The following is a 13,666-nucleotide window of genomic DNA, read 5'->3' on the forward strand; positions in this document are numbered from 1 at the left end:
TTGTGTCCTCACCACTATCATCTGTATACAAGAAGATTGTATGTTTGTTCTGACTGTATAGAGTTTGCACGCTACCACCAGACAAAATCGAAGCCGCGATCAAGGGAATCAGTTAAAGGGTTCAGCATCGCAAATTACGGTCATTGAGAAATACACTTAACTGTAGGTGTCTATCCTTTCAGGCTTGGTAATCAGCAACCTTCACAACTACCATTCACTCATTCAGCAATATTGATAAGAATTCCGCATCCTGAGCTTCACAGGAAGCGTACGTCACCAAAGGTGATCCGATGTCCGAAGAAACATCACTGATAAAATCAAAGACAAGGATATTGTCATGTCCAGAGACTAAATTAATGTTGGTTTTGCTGTTGTTGTTGTTGCCAAAGTTCAGTTCCAGTTCAGAACAATGTTTGCTCTGGCTCTGTGATGGATAATGTCTTATTGAACTGAGACAAACTAAATTCGAGTCTTTGCTTTTGTTTGTTATTTTATATTCACATACATTTTTGCTTCGAGAAAGGCCTACTTCATGTTGACACTTACACCAGAACAACAAGCAGCCAGCTCGGAAACAATGGTTGCTGAAAAAAGTAAATGACATGAACGTATGAATTTTCTTTAACAACTTTTGTTAATCAAATATATCTTGCTTGTCACATTATCAGATGATAAATGTTTTTTTAAGAATCATGAGGGATGGTCAGAGCCTAAAATGCTCCATGTATGTGTCCATACACACACCAGTTGTGTCTGAGCCCCACTGGTACTGAAGGCTTCCTGTTGGTGGTGTTAAACGTTATCCATGGTAAAGATTTTACATGGTGCTATCATCAATTGTCTCCTGCTTGCCAGGCGGGTTTGTCTTCACATTTGGGTGACGGTGCTACATTTGCTGAATATGTAAGTTAGGTCGACATAGACGTCTGTGTGTAGGGCAGGTTCAGGTGATCAAGCTAACGAGCTTCCGCTCGCAGGTCAGTCATGTGTACAGGCCCTCCTATCTATTTGACTAAAAAGCGTTGAATGAGATTATAATGATGGCACATTGGTAGCATAACTTCCGTATTGCAATTAAATGCATTTTCTATACGAACAAAAAGAGGTACTATCGGATTTGACAGCGGCCGTTAGTGAAGTACGTGTACAGCTGCTATGCGAAACTCGGTAGAATGCAGCGGAATAACTTCGGCTATATCCGTCAAAAAACGATCCTAGCCGAGTGACAAAACCATTTCCGGAAAAAAACAGCGTGCGACAAATGGCGGACAAAACAAAGTAAGCGACGAGGTGAGTCATTTCATTTGTATATTCCGAGCTGAAGATTTGACTTTAATGCATAATATCCACGACATTGATCAACCAACATGCATATGCATCCGAATTTGTTACTTGATGTTGGATGCGTGTTTTCTTGGATCAGTTACCATAAAAAAATTGGTAGCCTTCGCCATGCTTCGGCCTCGTCGTTCACCCTCAAGTTAAACTTCGAAGGGTTGTCTGAAAGAAGTGTTGCAGGGTGTAATCGATGCGAGGGTGATTTCTCCATTTCGCGATTTGGTAGACCAATTGATTTGTTCAGTGTTAAAATTTTGTGCCTAAGATATGCAGCAGTGAACGAGTTTTTTGTTTAGATCAAGAGTACAGTTGTGATGGGGGAATATCGGGAATGTTTGTTTACGTCTGTGTTTGCAGGTGACAAAAGGATTACAGGCTATCTTGTTAATTTTAATTTCGAATTACTTAAGAGCTGTGGGATGTGCTGTACAGACAAATGTGATGAGTGTTTCAGTTAGACATGGGTAAAGTCCTATTTGTACCGTTTGGGTTGTCTCTTTTATTAAACTTACTTAACATATCTTTTCCTTTTTAGGTCTTAGCATTGTGAAATTTGGGACGTAGAAAGTACAGACTAACGCTGAACAGGGTTAAAAAGCTCACAGGAGAGGACGTTTCTTACTACGCATGGAAACACAAGGCCAGAGCACAGCACCCCTTGCAAGAAATTGAAGCAACTGCAAGTGGACAGTGACAGTGAAGTTGATGCATCACCCATCAAGGACAATGACTCATTCAAACAATCGTCAATTTCTAACAATGTAGAAGCTCAAGAAAATACCTTTGGGGAAACAAACATTTCATGCTCATCATGCTCTTTTCGAAATTTGTCTTGATACATGCTGTGTCAAAAATGTGGGAAGAATGACAATAACTTTGAATTATGTGAACATCATGATCCAGCACATCCTCACATTGATTAGTGAAAAATCTATTGCCGAAAAGGATAAGAAGAGATACGCACTTGAAAAGTTGAAGAAAGCAGTCGAAGATTATAAAACATCTAAGTACTGTTATGTGATTCAGCTTCTTAGTGCAACTTTTTTGCAACTGCAACTGCAACTGCAAGGACACCAATTCCCTACTGTGTGACAAACTTTCCTCTTGCATTGCATCACTCAAAGGAAAGAATCACCTGTTTCTACCGTCACCAATACCTATTTTCAAACTGCCTTCATGACAATGATGAACTGATAAGCTCAAGTGATCAGAATGCACAGTTAATGGCTTCGTTCCTGAAAGACCAGGGTACATTATATATCAAACAGCGAAGTGCTCTCTGGTTTTCACTGCGCAAAACTGCCAAAATTACAGGAAGGTGCAGGAGGTATGAAAGCAATGCGGGACCATTTCTTTGAACACATTCGTGGAACAGAACATCTGGAGTTTCCCGCTGAAGTTAAAGCAGCCCTTGAACAAGACCAGAAGCATGAAAACGATGCAAGTTCAACATTTTGCACACGTTTCCTTCCGGTGTTTCAACCTATGGCAAGGATATATGAAGTTGGCTGTGTAGAACTGGATGTTGGTGGTACCAAAATGCTAGTCTCACCAGATGCTGTTATCCGTGATGAGGCAGGCTTGATAACAGGAGTTGTTGAAATAAAATGCCCATTCACAGCACCTTTGCACACAGTGATTCCAGCACGGTATTACCTTCAGGTGCAGGCAGAAATCATGACAATGGGGATTTAGTATGCATTCTTTGTCTCCTATAAACAGGACTCTACACGTGTCTTTAGAGTTGACAGGGATTCAGAGATTTGGAAGCAGGTGACTGAATGTATAAGTTTTTATAGTGATGACATTCCAAAACTTCCAGAATGCTCGAAAACTCTTGCAAGAGACATTAGAAAAGGCAAGGGAAGACTGCAAGTTGCCATCATAGGTCTCGTCGGTGACTCTGGATCCCAATGGAGCTAGGCCAGAGCTAAAAACAGATGTGCTGTCAACTTACAGGTATCCTGAAACAACTGCAAATGAAGTGGAGGACATAACAAGTACCTGGAATACCAAGAAGGCTGTAAAAATGCTTGAAACAGTGCATGCACACATAACCCAAGTTCATCACCTTCTTCGCCGCAAGGCAACAGAGGTTGTCACAATGGTCGCATATCCACAAGAAGAAAACGTCAAACTTGGAGAAGCCTCCTGCAGAGAGCAACCAACCTGGAAACATAGATGAAATAGTTATGGAGGAAATACGTGTATTTATTCCAACTGACACTGCCAATTCTGCCCCGAATATGGATGAATCTGCAAAAGAAGGTACTGGTGAAGACATCGTTCCAGACCATGACTGTCTCAATCTGGATGACATTACTGCACCTTACGCAACTGAAGCACAGCCAATAACCCAAGTGAACACTGCAAATACTGCTATGTCCAGCGATGTGCTCGGATCAGATTGGGTTTCTTTTCGCATGATCTTTGCAATGAATTTGAGCAGTGGCAAAGCAAATCTATTGATGACCTCATGTCCATTCTCACAGATTGTGAACTCTTGTCAAATCTGAAACTGACTGAAGTTAAGTTTATAGCACGTTTTGTCAAGCACCATGTTGATGTCCAAATGGCCATTTCAGGGAATAAGAAGGAAGTGTTTGAAAGACTGAAACATAATTTGACTGTAACTGTGAAGACTATCAATAGGAAAATAAACGTGTCCTCCTTGATGAAACTCAATGCCAAATTTATTCAGAGCAATAAATACCCACGACTCGCTCTGAATGTGTCATATGCCAACTGGAGATTTCCGCAGGCATTGCAAGAGTGGGAGCAAAATGGAAACGTTGAGTTTGGAATGTTGGTTCCAGAGATTGAGCCTAACAAAGGAATGGAATGGTTTTACATTCCAGAAATGTCCAGTACTAGAGGTCATATAGAAGTCAAAAGGATCGACAGCCATCACCTGGTGACCAGACATCGGTCCGCCATCTGTAAGGGTGACTTGGGATTTGCAAAGAGAGAACATTTTGTGAAGGCGAGCAGGTAAAAGACAACACCATTGAAGGCAGGAATGATGGAGGAGCAGCTTAACATGCAGTCAACATATTATGCAAGGATAACCTTTTCAGCTCCAGTGGAGCATCAGCTGAGACTCAAGGGACACTCCTCGTCAGCAGATTTGTGCAGATATGTAAGTTATTTCATAGTTAATGGACTGTATGATAAAAAGCTTTGTTAATAGTTTAAAGAAAGTTGCATAAGAATAAATGATGATGATAAATTTGGTATCTCAATGTTGATGAACATGTTAATTTGTTGAATTAAGGTACATTAATCATGCTATTGGACTCTAGGTATAACAAATATTAAACACATTTCAGGTTCGTGAGTGGTTCCAGGCACGTGATGACCTAGGGATATCAGCTATTGACAGGTGTAGGATGAAATATAGGTGAGATAATTTAGAATTTCCTCTGTGGTTTGTAGATCATTGTGATATGACCAAAATCCATAACAAAAGTTACAGCTGATGAAACTTTAATTACCCTAACTTCATGAGTTCATAAATTTCTCAATTTTTACAGGTACAAGAAATTCCTTCTGTCCCTGACTGACTTGTCCACCTACCCTCCAGTGGGTTCACATTTCAGAGGGTACCCAGTACCTCTCTGGGAGGCAACCTTTGCATCAGTCGATGCTGACATGTTTATGTATGCCATTTGCAAGCGTCGGACCTACAACAACATGGCTCTGAGCTGTCAGCCACGCGAAAATCTGTTTTCATGCCTTGCACCTATGCCAGGTGCAAGAAATGGAGTCCCCAGCTGTGTGGAGCTTGAGGTGAACATGGCCAAAATTTGTGGGGAAAGCATTGTAAGGCAAGATCCAACCAGGTAAGTCCAGAACCATGCTAGGAAGGATTGTTTTCTCTGGCATTTAAAAGTTGTATATTTTTAACCAATGGGGTATTCTAACACAGGGTGATAGGTTGTGTATTTGTATTGTTTACTTTTATCAAATATACTCATGAAAATGAATAAGGAAACACAGGAATGTACAAGTGTTCAATTATTCTTTCCCAGTATTTCACCCACAGTGCAATACAAAGCTTTTGAAGAAACCGGGAACAGAGTAAAGTATATGTAGAATCTGGCAGTGTGGTAACTTATTGTTCAGATGACTTACTCTTCAATGTACCGTGGTTTATAATGTGATGCCGCAGGTTTAACTATTTGATCACCTGAACTTTCAACTGATTGCTATCTTGCAGAGGCTTCGGTATGAGGTTGGCAAGTGCCCCGGTTTACCCACAAGTACTGTTGGAGAATGATGTTGGTCCTCTTCCCTTGCCTGTTGAACCCCCTACATATATTCATTGCATTACAATAAAGGTGGGTAGCAATATTTAACAGTACATAGGCAGTGCTTAAAGCACTAGAAACAATGCGATATCATAATTTAAGTTCATGTACACCCAAAAGTAGTACATATAAATTTGTTATTGAGTTCTTCATTTCTATAACTGGACCCAGCTAACACAAAACGTTTCTGAAACGTTTTCTAGTGGTTTCTCACGGAAATGTTTCATGGAAACGTTTTGATAATGTTCTTGAAACGTTTATTTGAACGTTATTTTGAAACGTTATGAACTTATTTTTCGAAACTAAATAAAAAGCAGACGATTTGCTGATACTTATAGTGAATTTATAACAGAACTGTAATATCTAGACATTTTATAGTTTGCCAATGTGAATCATAATTTGCACACACACCCTAGTGTATGTTGTCTGTCTCATAACACTTCACGGCGAAAACAATGATTCTGTTGAATGCTACGACAAATGAATAAAATCAAAATGCAAATATTAAAATTAAAACAGATTAAAGTTATAGGAACAATGTCAGGCTATTACCTTGTTCGAGGAATGTATCCATCAATATTCACAAAAACGAGTGATATGCCATTCATCTGCAGCTGTTCCAAATGATGTGTCTTTTAACAGTTTAATATACGAAAAAGTGATTAATCTTTACAGGTATTTCACATTGGTGTATATTCTCATTGGTCACCCAAGATAGCACACCTGGCAACTAATTGCATAATGTCCGCCTTTCTTTAAAAACAGTAATTTAGTTAGCCAATAATGGGCAACCAATCAATGTATTGGCGGTTAATCCTTTGAAAGAAGGACGTTGTTTTTACGCAGACACCGACACGACAGAGTGTATTCAGTATAGATTAGTAAATCTACATACATAAACACTACCTTTTGACAAATCCGCTGTGTAAGATAAAAGTAATTAATCAATCAGCGTGTTATCGGTTAATCCTTTGATCGATGTTTATAATGTTGAATATTTACTCCAGACACAAGAAATGCCAAATGGGAACCTTTGTCGAGTAATCTAAGTGTGTTACCACTAATTATACCTGTTATAAATTCATTAACTGACCATCAAGTGAATGATGACAAATAACATGTGTAGGTTTATACCACCTAACACGGGTTACAACGAGGGAGTATTAATTGCTGTATTGCATGTAAAATTATGGGCCGACACTGTTTTGAGAATACAAACGGAACTTCATTGTTGCATAAGAAATACATATAAGCATTTGCTGTGTGCTAAAACTGTATGTACCTATTTACCATAGTATCAGTTTGCATATGGCTAGGTATTTTCCAGAAGAAAAAGGCATTTAGGATATTTTTTTGCTCATGGATATTGAGGTTGGGAAGTCTTCTCGTAATCATGCAATTATGTTCAGTTGTGATTGCTCGTTTTGGAAGTAATTGATGTTATAGATTGATATTGCTCAGTTGAGTAAAGATCCCTGCAAATACTAACCTGGAACTTGTTTTTCATCATAGGTTTGCAAAACATCAGCACACATGCCTTCCGTTCATCAAATAAGCTTTACAATATTTAAAACCTACCAGAGAAAAGATTTATTTGCAATTACATCATTAAAAGTCATGCACAGAGATCCCTAAATATGGCGTGCAAACAGGAATGCAAATCTGGACGTATCTATGCGTATAGGGTAGATTTTCATGGTCACCTGAAAGGACGTAAGTGCCATTTACAGCCTTAGCGTAGATTTCTACAAAGTATCAAAAGGCAGCATGTGTCACTTACAACCATTCTTTTGGCGAACTTCAAGACAAATGTCAGAAGAAGAAAGTAATTAAACATTAAAAAGTAAATAATTCATCTTAAAATGGACATACAATAAGGTACATAGTATTAAGATACTTCTTCCTTACGGCTTTGCTGATATGAAAAACTTCAAATCATCATCTCAAGAAGTACGTGTTTAAAACAGTTTTTCTTGATTATCTCAGAAGTTTAAAAAATTGCAGATCTGCAGATAGAACCTTTTAATTCTGCGACGTCGATTTATAGAATTTCTTTGTGTTTATTTCAGAAGCCAACACAGACGCAAGAAAAGCCCGATGGCAAAGATGACTGATTATCTTCCATATGTATTGATGAAATGAAGTATTCTTTAAAACATATCATTCTTTTGTTTTTATTTTCACTGATAATAACGGATGACATGATTAACAAATTTACTTACGTGTATGTATTTATTGGACGGGATTCAAAACACTTGGTGTTGGTAAACTAGCCTTGCAACGATATCAGAAGATGATATCGTTTCTGATATCTCTACAATCGCAAAAAGGTTAAACCCAAACGTTTCTGAAACGTTTTAGAAAGCCACTTTTCAAAACGTTTTTAGAAGGTTTCTAATGTTTCTCGCCAACGTTTCGTCAAAACGTTTCGTCAAAACGTTTTTAAAACGTAAAAAAAAATCCACAAAATTACGTTTTAAAAACGTTTTTTTTAACGTTTTTAAAAACCATACGGAAACTCTTTCAGAACGATTCTGTGTTAGCTGGGGACCACCTATTTGATGCCCCATCCAGGATTCGTCGTGCAAGGAAATCAATGCAGGGTATATCGAGTCTCCATGAACCTGGTCGAGGTGCTATTTGCGTCAGGAGCTACCACAAAGTCAATGAAAGCAAGATGAATCCACTAATAAGAGCTGGACTTTCTGTTGCCCGCTGTGATGAACATATGTCCCAGTGCTGAATGTGTTACTCTCACCATGTGCAAATATGACAATTGTAAAACTGAACTTGCATGAATGTGTTTTGATGTTGTGTCAAATATAAACCGAACACATTTTTATCTACTGCTTATCATTTGTTCATGAATTTCATATATATATGTAAATGTATCTTTATTGCAGGTTAACATGGTTAATAGGAACAAAATTGAAATAAATACAAATCATTGCAGTTATTTGTTAGTTCTCTTTGCCATTATCACATAGCTAACCTGGTTGGCCAAGCATCCTTCCTTCTACTGATCCACAAGATCACATTAACAAACATTACAAGCATGCACAGGTATTTTCTAATAACAAGACTTTACAATCTATAACACTAGCAAAAGAACGTTGAGGAAATTATATTACTAAAAACGAAATGTAAACAATAGAACTTAAAAAAGCAAAGGGTGTGTGGTTAATAATGGCAAATACATAGTGTCGAAATCTTAGTTGACAACTGACCATGTTTATTCATTAAGCAAATGGAAAAAGGTCATGACATATTTTTTGTTAAAGTTTACCACAACCTGTATGCTGACAGCATACATGTTTTATGAAGAATATTTACATGTTAACAGAAAAATAAAGTGTTCACCAGTTCAAATTCATAAAACAACAAAGATTCAGCATTAAATGCCATTTTAATTTTTTTTAAATCTGACATGTTTACTTCAAATGGCCAGTAGATATTAATTACAATGTATACTCAAGGTATGCAAGGAACATCTTTGATTGACACCAATGTCATTTTATAACATTGTAAATATCTAGAAAATACTGATGGTTTTTAAGGCAATGAAAATATTATCTTTGTCACTGGTGATATAAATTTGGCACATAAAATACTGATGGTTTTCGGGCAATGACAATATCTTTGGCACTGGTGATAAACTTGGTACATAAACATGAAAGACTACACATTAGGCAAGTACTAAATCCTTCAATGATGGTTTCCAGGCAATGACAATATCTTTGGCACTGGGGATATAAACTTGGTACATAAACATAAAAGACTACACATGAGGCAAGTACTAAATACTTCAATAACTGCAACCGCTGCAATATAGCTGGGATTAGGCTGAGTGCAGCGTAAAACTAAACTCACTCACTATCACAAATGAAAAAACCCAATCACAATTCCTCCCACATGCTACTCGCTCGAGGCCTATCACAACTGTTCCGCTGCATGTGCCTTTTCCACATTTGTCACATACGTGTTGCCGTGTGTCATTGTGTGTCGTCTTGACATGACGATTGACGCTAGCCTTCCAAATGGACACATAGTTGCAGTGTGAACACTGGTATTTCTGTGCATGCCCATCATACATCAGGCTGTGGATCTTTAGCTGTCCTTTGGAAGCAAACCACTTCCCACAAACACTGCATTCAAACTCCTTGGAATGCCATGACATGTGACGCTTCAGTTTTGTTTTCGTTGAGAAAGACATGTCACAGTCATGGCACTTGTGTTCCTCACCAGCATGCTCCTTAACATGCGCCGCCATGTAGCTGGAATATTGCTGATTGCGGCGTAAAACTAAACTCACTCATTCACTCCTTACCATGCTCACGTATACCACGGAATGTTGTTGTGACTTTACCGCAGAACTTACATTTTACAACACCAGTTTTTTTGTGGACTTTAGCGACATGTTCTTTCTGCAGTTGGTTGATGAGGAAAGACTCACCACACAATTTAAAATCTCTTGTGTGGCGCCTCACATGCAGGTTCAAGAAGCCTTTGGTCTTGAGAATCTTCCCACACTGTAAAGATGGTTTGTGCTCCTTTGTCTCAGATGCATCGAACATTGTCTCATCAATCCTGGACGTGTTTACCTCTGTTTCATCTAAATGAGACATATCCAGGAAACTTGTGTCCTCCTGCAAACGTTGACTGTGATCTGTAAGTGTAAAACAAAAAGAATAAGATTATGAAATATATTCAGAAAACTAATCATTATGAGTTTTATTTAGAACATGGAATGAAAGGGGAGAACATAAATATTGTGTTTGTCTGATATCTTAACAATCTAAATGGAAAACTGGAGAACAGACACTGAAAGACAATAATCTACCTCTTGGTGTGAGAAGTAAGTACTGCTGGTGACACTGGCACATAGGAAGACTGTAATATTGGGGAGACCCCATGCCGAAATTTCGTAAGTACATGTGAGAATTCACTCGACAAAGACAAGGCGAAGGAGGGTGGCAGCCTCTATGAATACTTCCGCCGATAGCAGCTTCAGATTTCCGTTCGACTTCCATACAAAAACGTAGATAATAGATACAAAATACAATATTGACGATGATGAAGTATTGCTATCAAAGGGGGATGATAGTGTACGTTCAATGCGCACTCCCTTCTTCATCAGAATTACATTCTCTGGAGCTAAGCGCTGATTGAAAAACTTACCCCTTTCTCTTCTCCTCTCTTGTCAGCCATTTTTCGCGCGCTGTGACGACAGGAAGTGTTGGCGTTGTTCGGCGAAATGCGGAAATTATCGGAGATGAACGAAATATTTCGGCTGCCGATGCTTTACGTTCCAATAGCGGTTGTGTAGCACTTCCCATGCCAACCGCTTTTACAACGATAGTTGCTGCATTCATAGTACATTTAATGCTATTCATTCGCATGTGGTGGCCAAACACACGATATTGTTTACATTCAATCCAATAATGCTTCTTTTTAGTTAAATAGATAGGAGGGTCTGGTATTGTAGCCCATTGTGGACGCTACCCAAGTGTGTTTGGTGTTTCTTGGGGAATGTCTATGTTTCATCTACACCTTGTGGGGATAGTTACAAAACATGTACATTGCTTGTTGTGACGTCAATTTACAGACCTGCAGCAGGAGAAGGTAATTAATCTTGCTGGTGTTATTCATCACGCTGCCCTACTAGGCTTTCCAAGTGGTTCTGTTGATAGTCTATATGTATGCTCGTTTGCAAATTAGAACGCAAGTGTAAGTGGTTACGTAAACATTGATGCAATATATAGAGAAATTGTAAAGGATCTACTGTACAATACACATTTCACGTGGACTTCAAAAGTCAGTAGACTGGATGTGCATTTGTTTGTAGGATGTGTCATGGAGTATTCCATAACGGATAGGTTTTCGTTTTCGGTTTACGCAGAAAGCACTGAATTACATAGATATCAAAATCAACGTTCCTGTATTTCATTGGCGTTGGGGGAATTCACACGAGTTCGTACAGAGTTAGGCCGTCATTGTGTATGAAAATACTTTTTGCAGGTTCTTGTCAAATGGAAAAGCGGAGTATCATGGAGACTTCACATAACATTTTCACAAGAACTAGTAGTACTAGTAACCGTAGAAATCGTAGTAGTAGTAGTAGTACTTGTTGTAGTAGTACTACTAGTAGTAGCAGTTGTTGTTATGAAAGGTGTTCGATGTCACAGACAAGAAAGCATATGGGCACAAAAGAGAGGGTGCAGAACACTGCAGCTGTCGTAGACCACTGATTGTAGACCGCTGCTACCACACAGGTCGACCAATGCAAGGCAACAGCCTATGTCGTCATAATATTGATGTGATGCCACAACTGACGTCGTACGTTATCTAGTATTTAACATTTTTCATGTAAATTAGTCTTGATGACATTTTGACTTATATAGCAACGTGGATGCGTGACTGAGTGTGTTTGGTGCTGTGGTGAGTGAGTGAGCATTCTGTCCAAAACAAAACGGAGGAGGGGCATCATACAATGTACGCAGATACATATGCACGAATGCTTTCATGACCTGTAGTTTCACAGCTGAGTAAATCACTTAAAGGGTGTTTTCTGTTTGTGTCGATCAATGGAACTGAATCCTCTGATGCACGTCTAAAATCCATAACTGTCCCCATGCCCCACAGCCATGCGACTGGCCTAATTGCATCAATTATTTACAGTTTTGGCATATCTGATTTATTGACAACATTTTTCACAGTACCCTGGGAAATATAGAGATGACATTAATGGTATTTTATGTCATGGGTCTATTGGATTCCTGGGACATGCCGAAAATATCACAGGTTATTAAAGATAAGTAATATATCCCAGGGGTTCAGTCTGTAATATACACATCTAACACATAATTTTACAAACTACATTTAAGCTCCACATAAAATCGTCGATATTGCAACCACGTAAAACATTAGAACAGCTACGCGTTATTAAATAGCTGTCGGCAAAGTAAGCACAGTAGTGACGATCATTCATCAGTTTTTGTATAACAACTCGCACTCAAAGACCTCAATACTACATAGCTTAATCCTTCGAAGACCGGCCTAGAGAACTAACGGTCTGAGCCAGATCATTTGATGAGGACCCATTTGCGTTAGAGTACCTATCACAATTAAAACTTACCTACGTACAAGATGACTGTATCATACCTTGTTCTAAATCGTGATCTTGCTTTGAGTAGAGCCTCGCGAATAATTGAAAAGTGTAACCCCCAAAGTTCAACCTATTTGGAATACATTCCATGGTGGTGTTCGTCGATGTCATCTAAGGAGATTTCATCCGATTTTCAAAGAGGGACAGGGTTCGGTTTCATCATCTTTCATCAATCTCCCATACATAGCACAAGGGCGCTGTGTGCAAAGAAAGCATGATGCAGGGAGCCACATGCTAATGTCTTCCAACATAAATATTATGGGAGTAACTGGATATTAATTTTCATATCTTTAAGTCTGTACACACTCGCACACCCACAGAGATGAAAGCCTGTGGCGCGATACCCTGCCGCTTCATGCCAAAATACATTGAAGATATGGCACAGGTTGATACCCTGACTACGCTAGATGTTGAGGGACGTCTCTCTCTCTCTCTCTCTCTCTCTCTCTCTCTCTCTCTCTCTCTCTCTCTCTCTCTCTCTCTCTCTCTCTCTCTCTCTCTCTCTCTCTCTCTCTCTCTCTCTCTCTCTCTCTCTCTCTCTCTCTCTCTCACACACACACACACACACACACACACACACACACAAGCAGAAATCCTGTGTCACAAACAAATTACATTTTTGACTAAGGGGACATCAATGTTAATCGGTACACTAGAACCACAGTTGGAGCAATACGCCCACTCCGTTAATAGCGACCATTACGTGAGAGAAATTTCTTGTGTTGTAACGTTGTAACATCCCTTACCGATAACAATTTGCTGCACAGAGCAGTTCACTGACATCCTCTGTGGCCTGTATTCAGTCACTCTTGTCCTCAGAACCATAACAAGAAGCAATAACAGGATACACTGT

At 39.0% G+C, this 13,666-nt stretch overlaps 1 long non-coding RNA gene across 1 annotated transcript; it reads left to right on the top strand.

Annotated features, from left to right (window-relative positions):
* Window positions 1-1,250: 1,250 nt before the first annotated feature.
* LOC124283147 lies at window positions 1,251-5,673 on the top strand. The gene is made up of 3 exons (XR_006900307.1): window positions 1,251-1,290; window positions 5,090-5,180; window positions 5,558-5,673. It is a non-coding gene; the product is annotated as an uncharacterized LOC124283147 (long non-coding RNA).
* The last annotated feature ends 7,993 nt before the right edge of the window (window positions 5,674-13,666 follow it).

Source organism: Haliotis rubra, unplaced genomic scaffold (genome assembly GCF_003918875.1).
Source record: "Haliotis rubra isolate DU_JTF1 unplaced genomic scaffold, ASM391887v1 Scf31, whole genome shotgun sequence".
Taxonomy (NCBI): Eukaryota; Metazoa; Mollusca; class Gastropoda; order Lepetellida; family Haliotidae; genus Haliotis; species Haliotis rubra.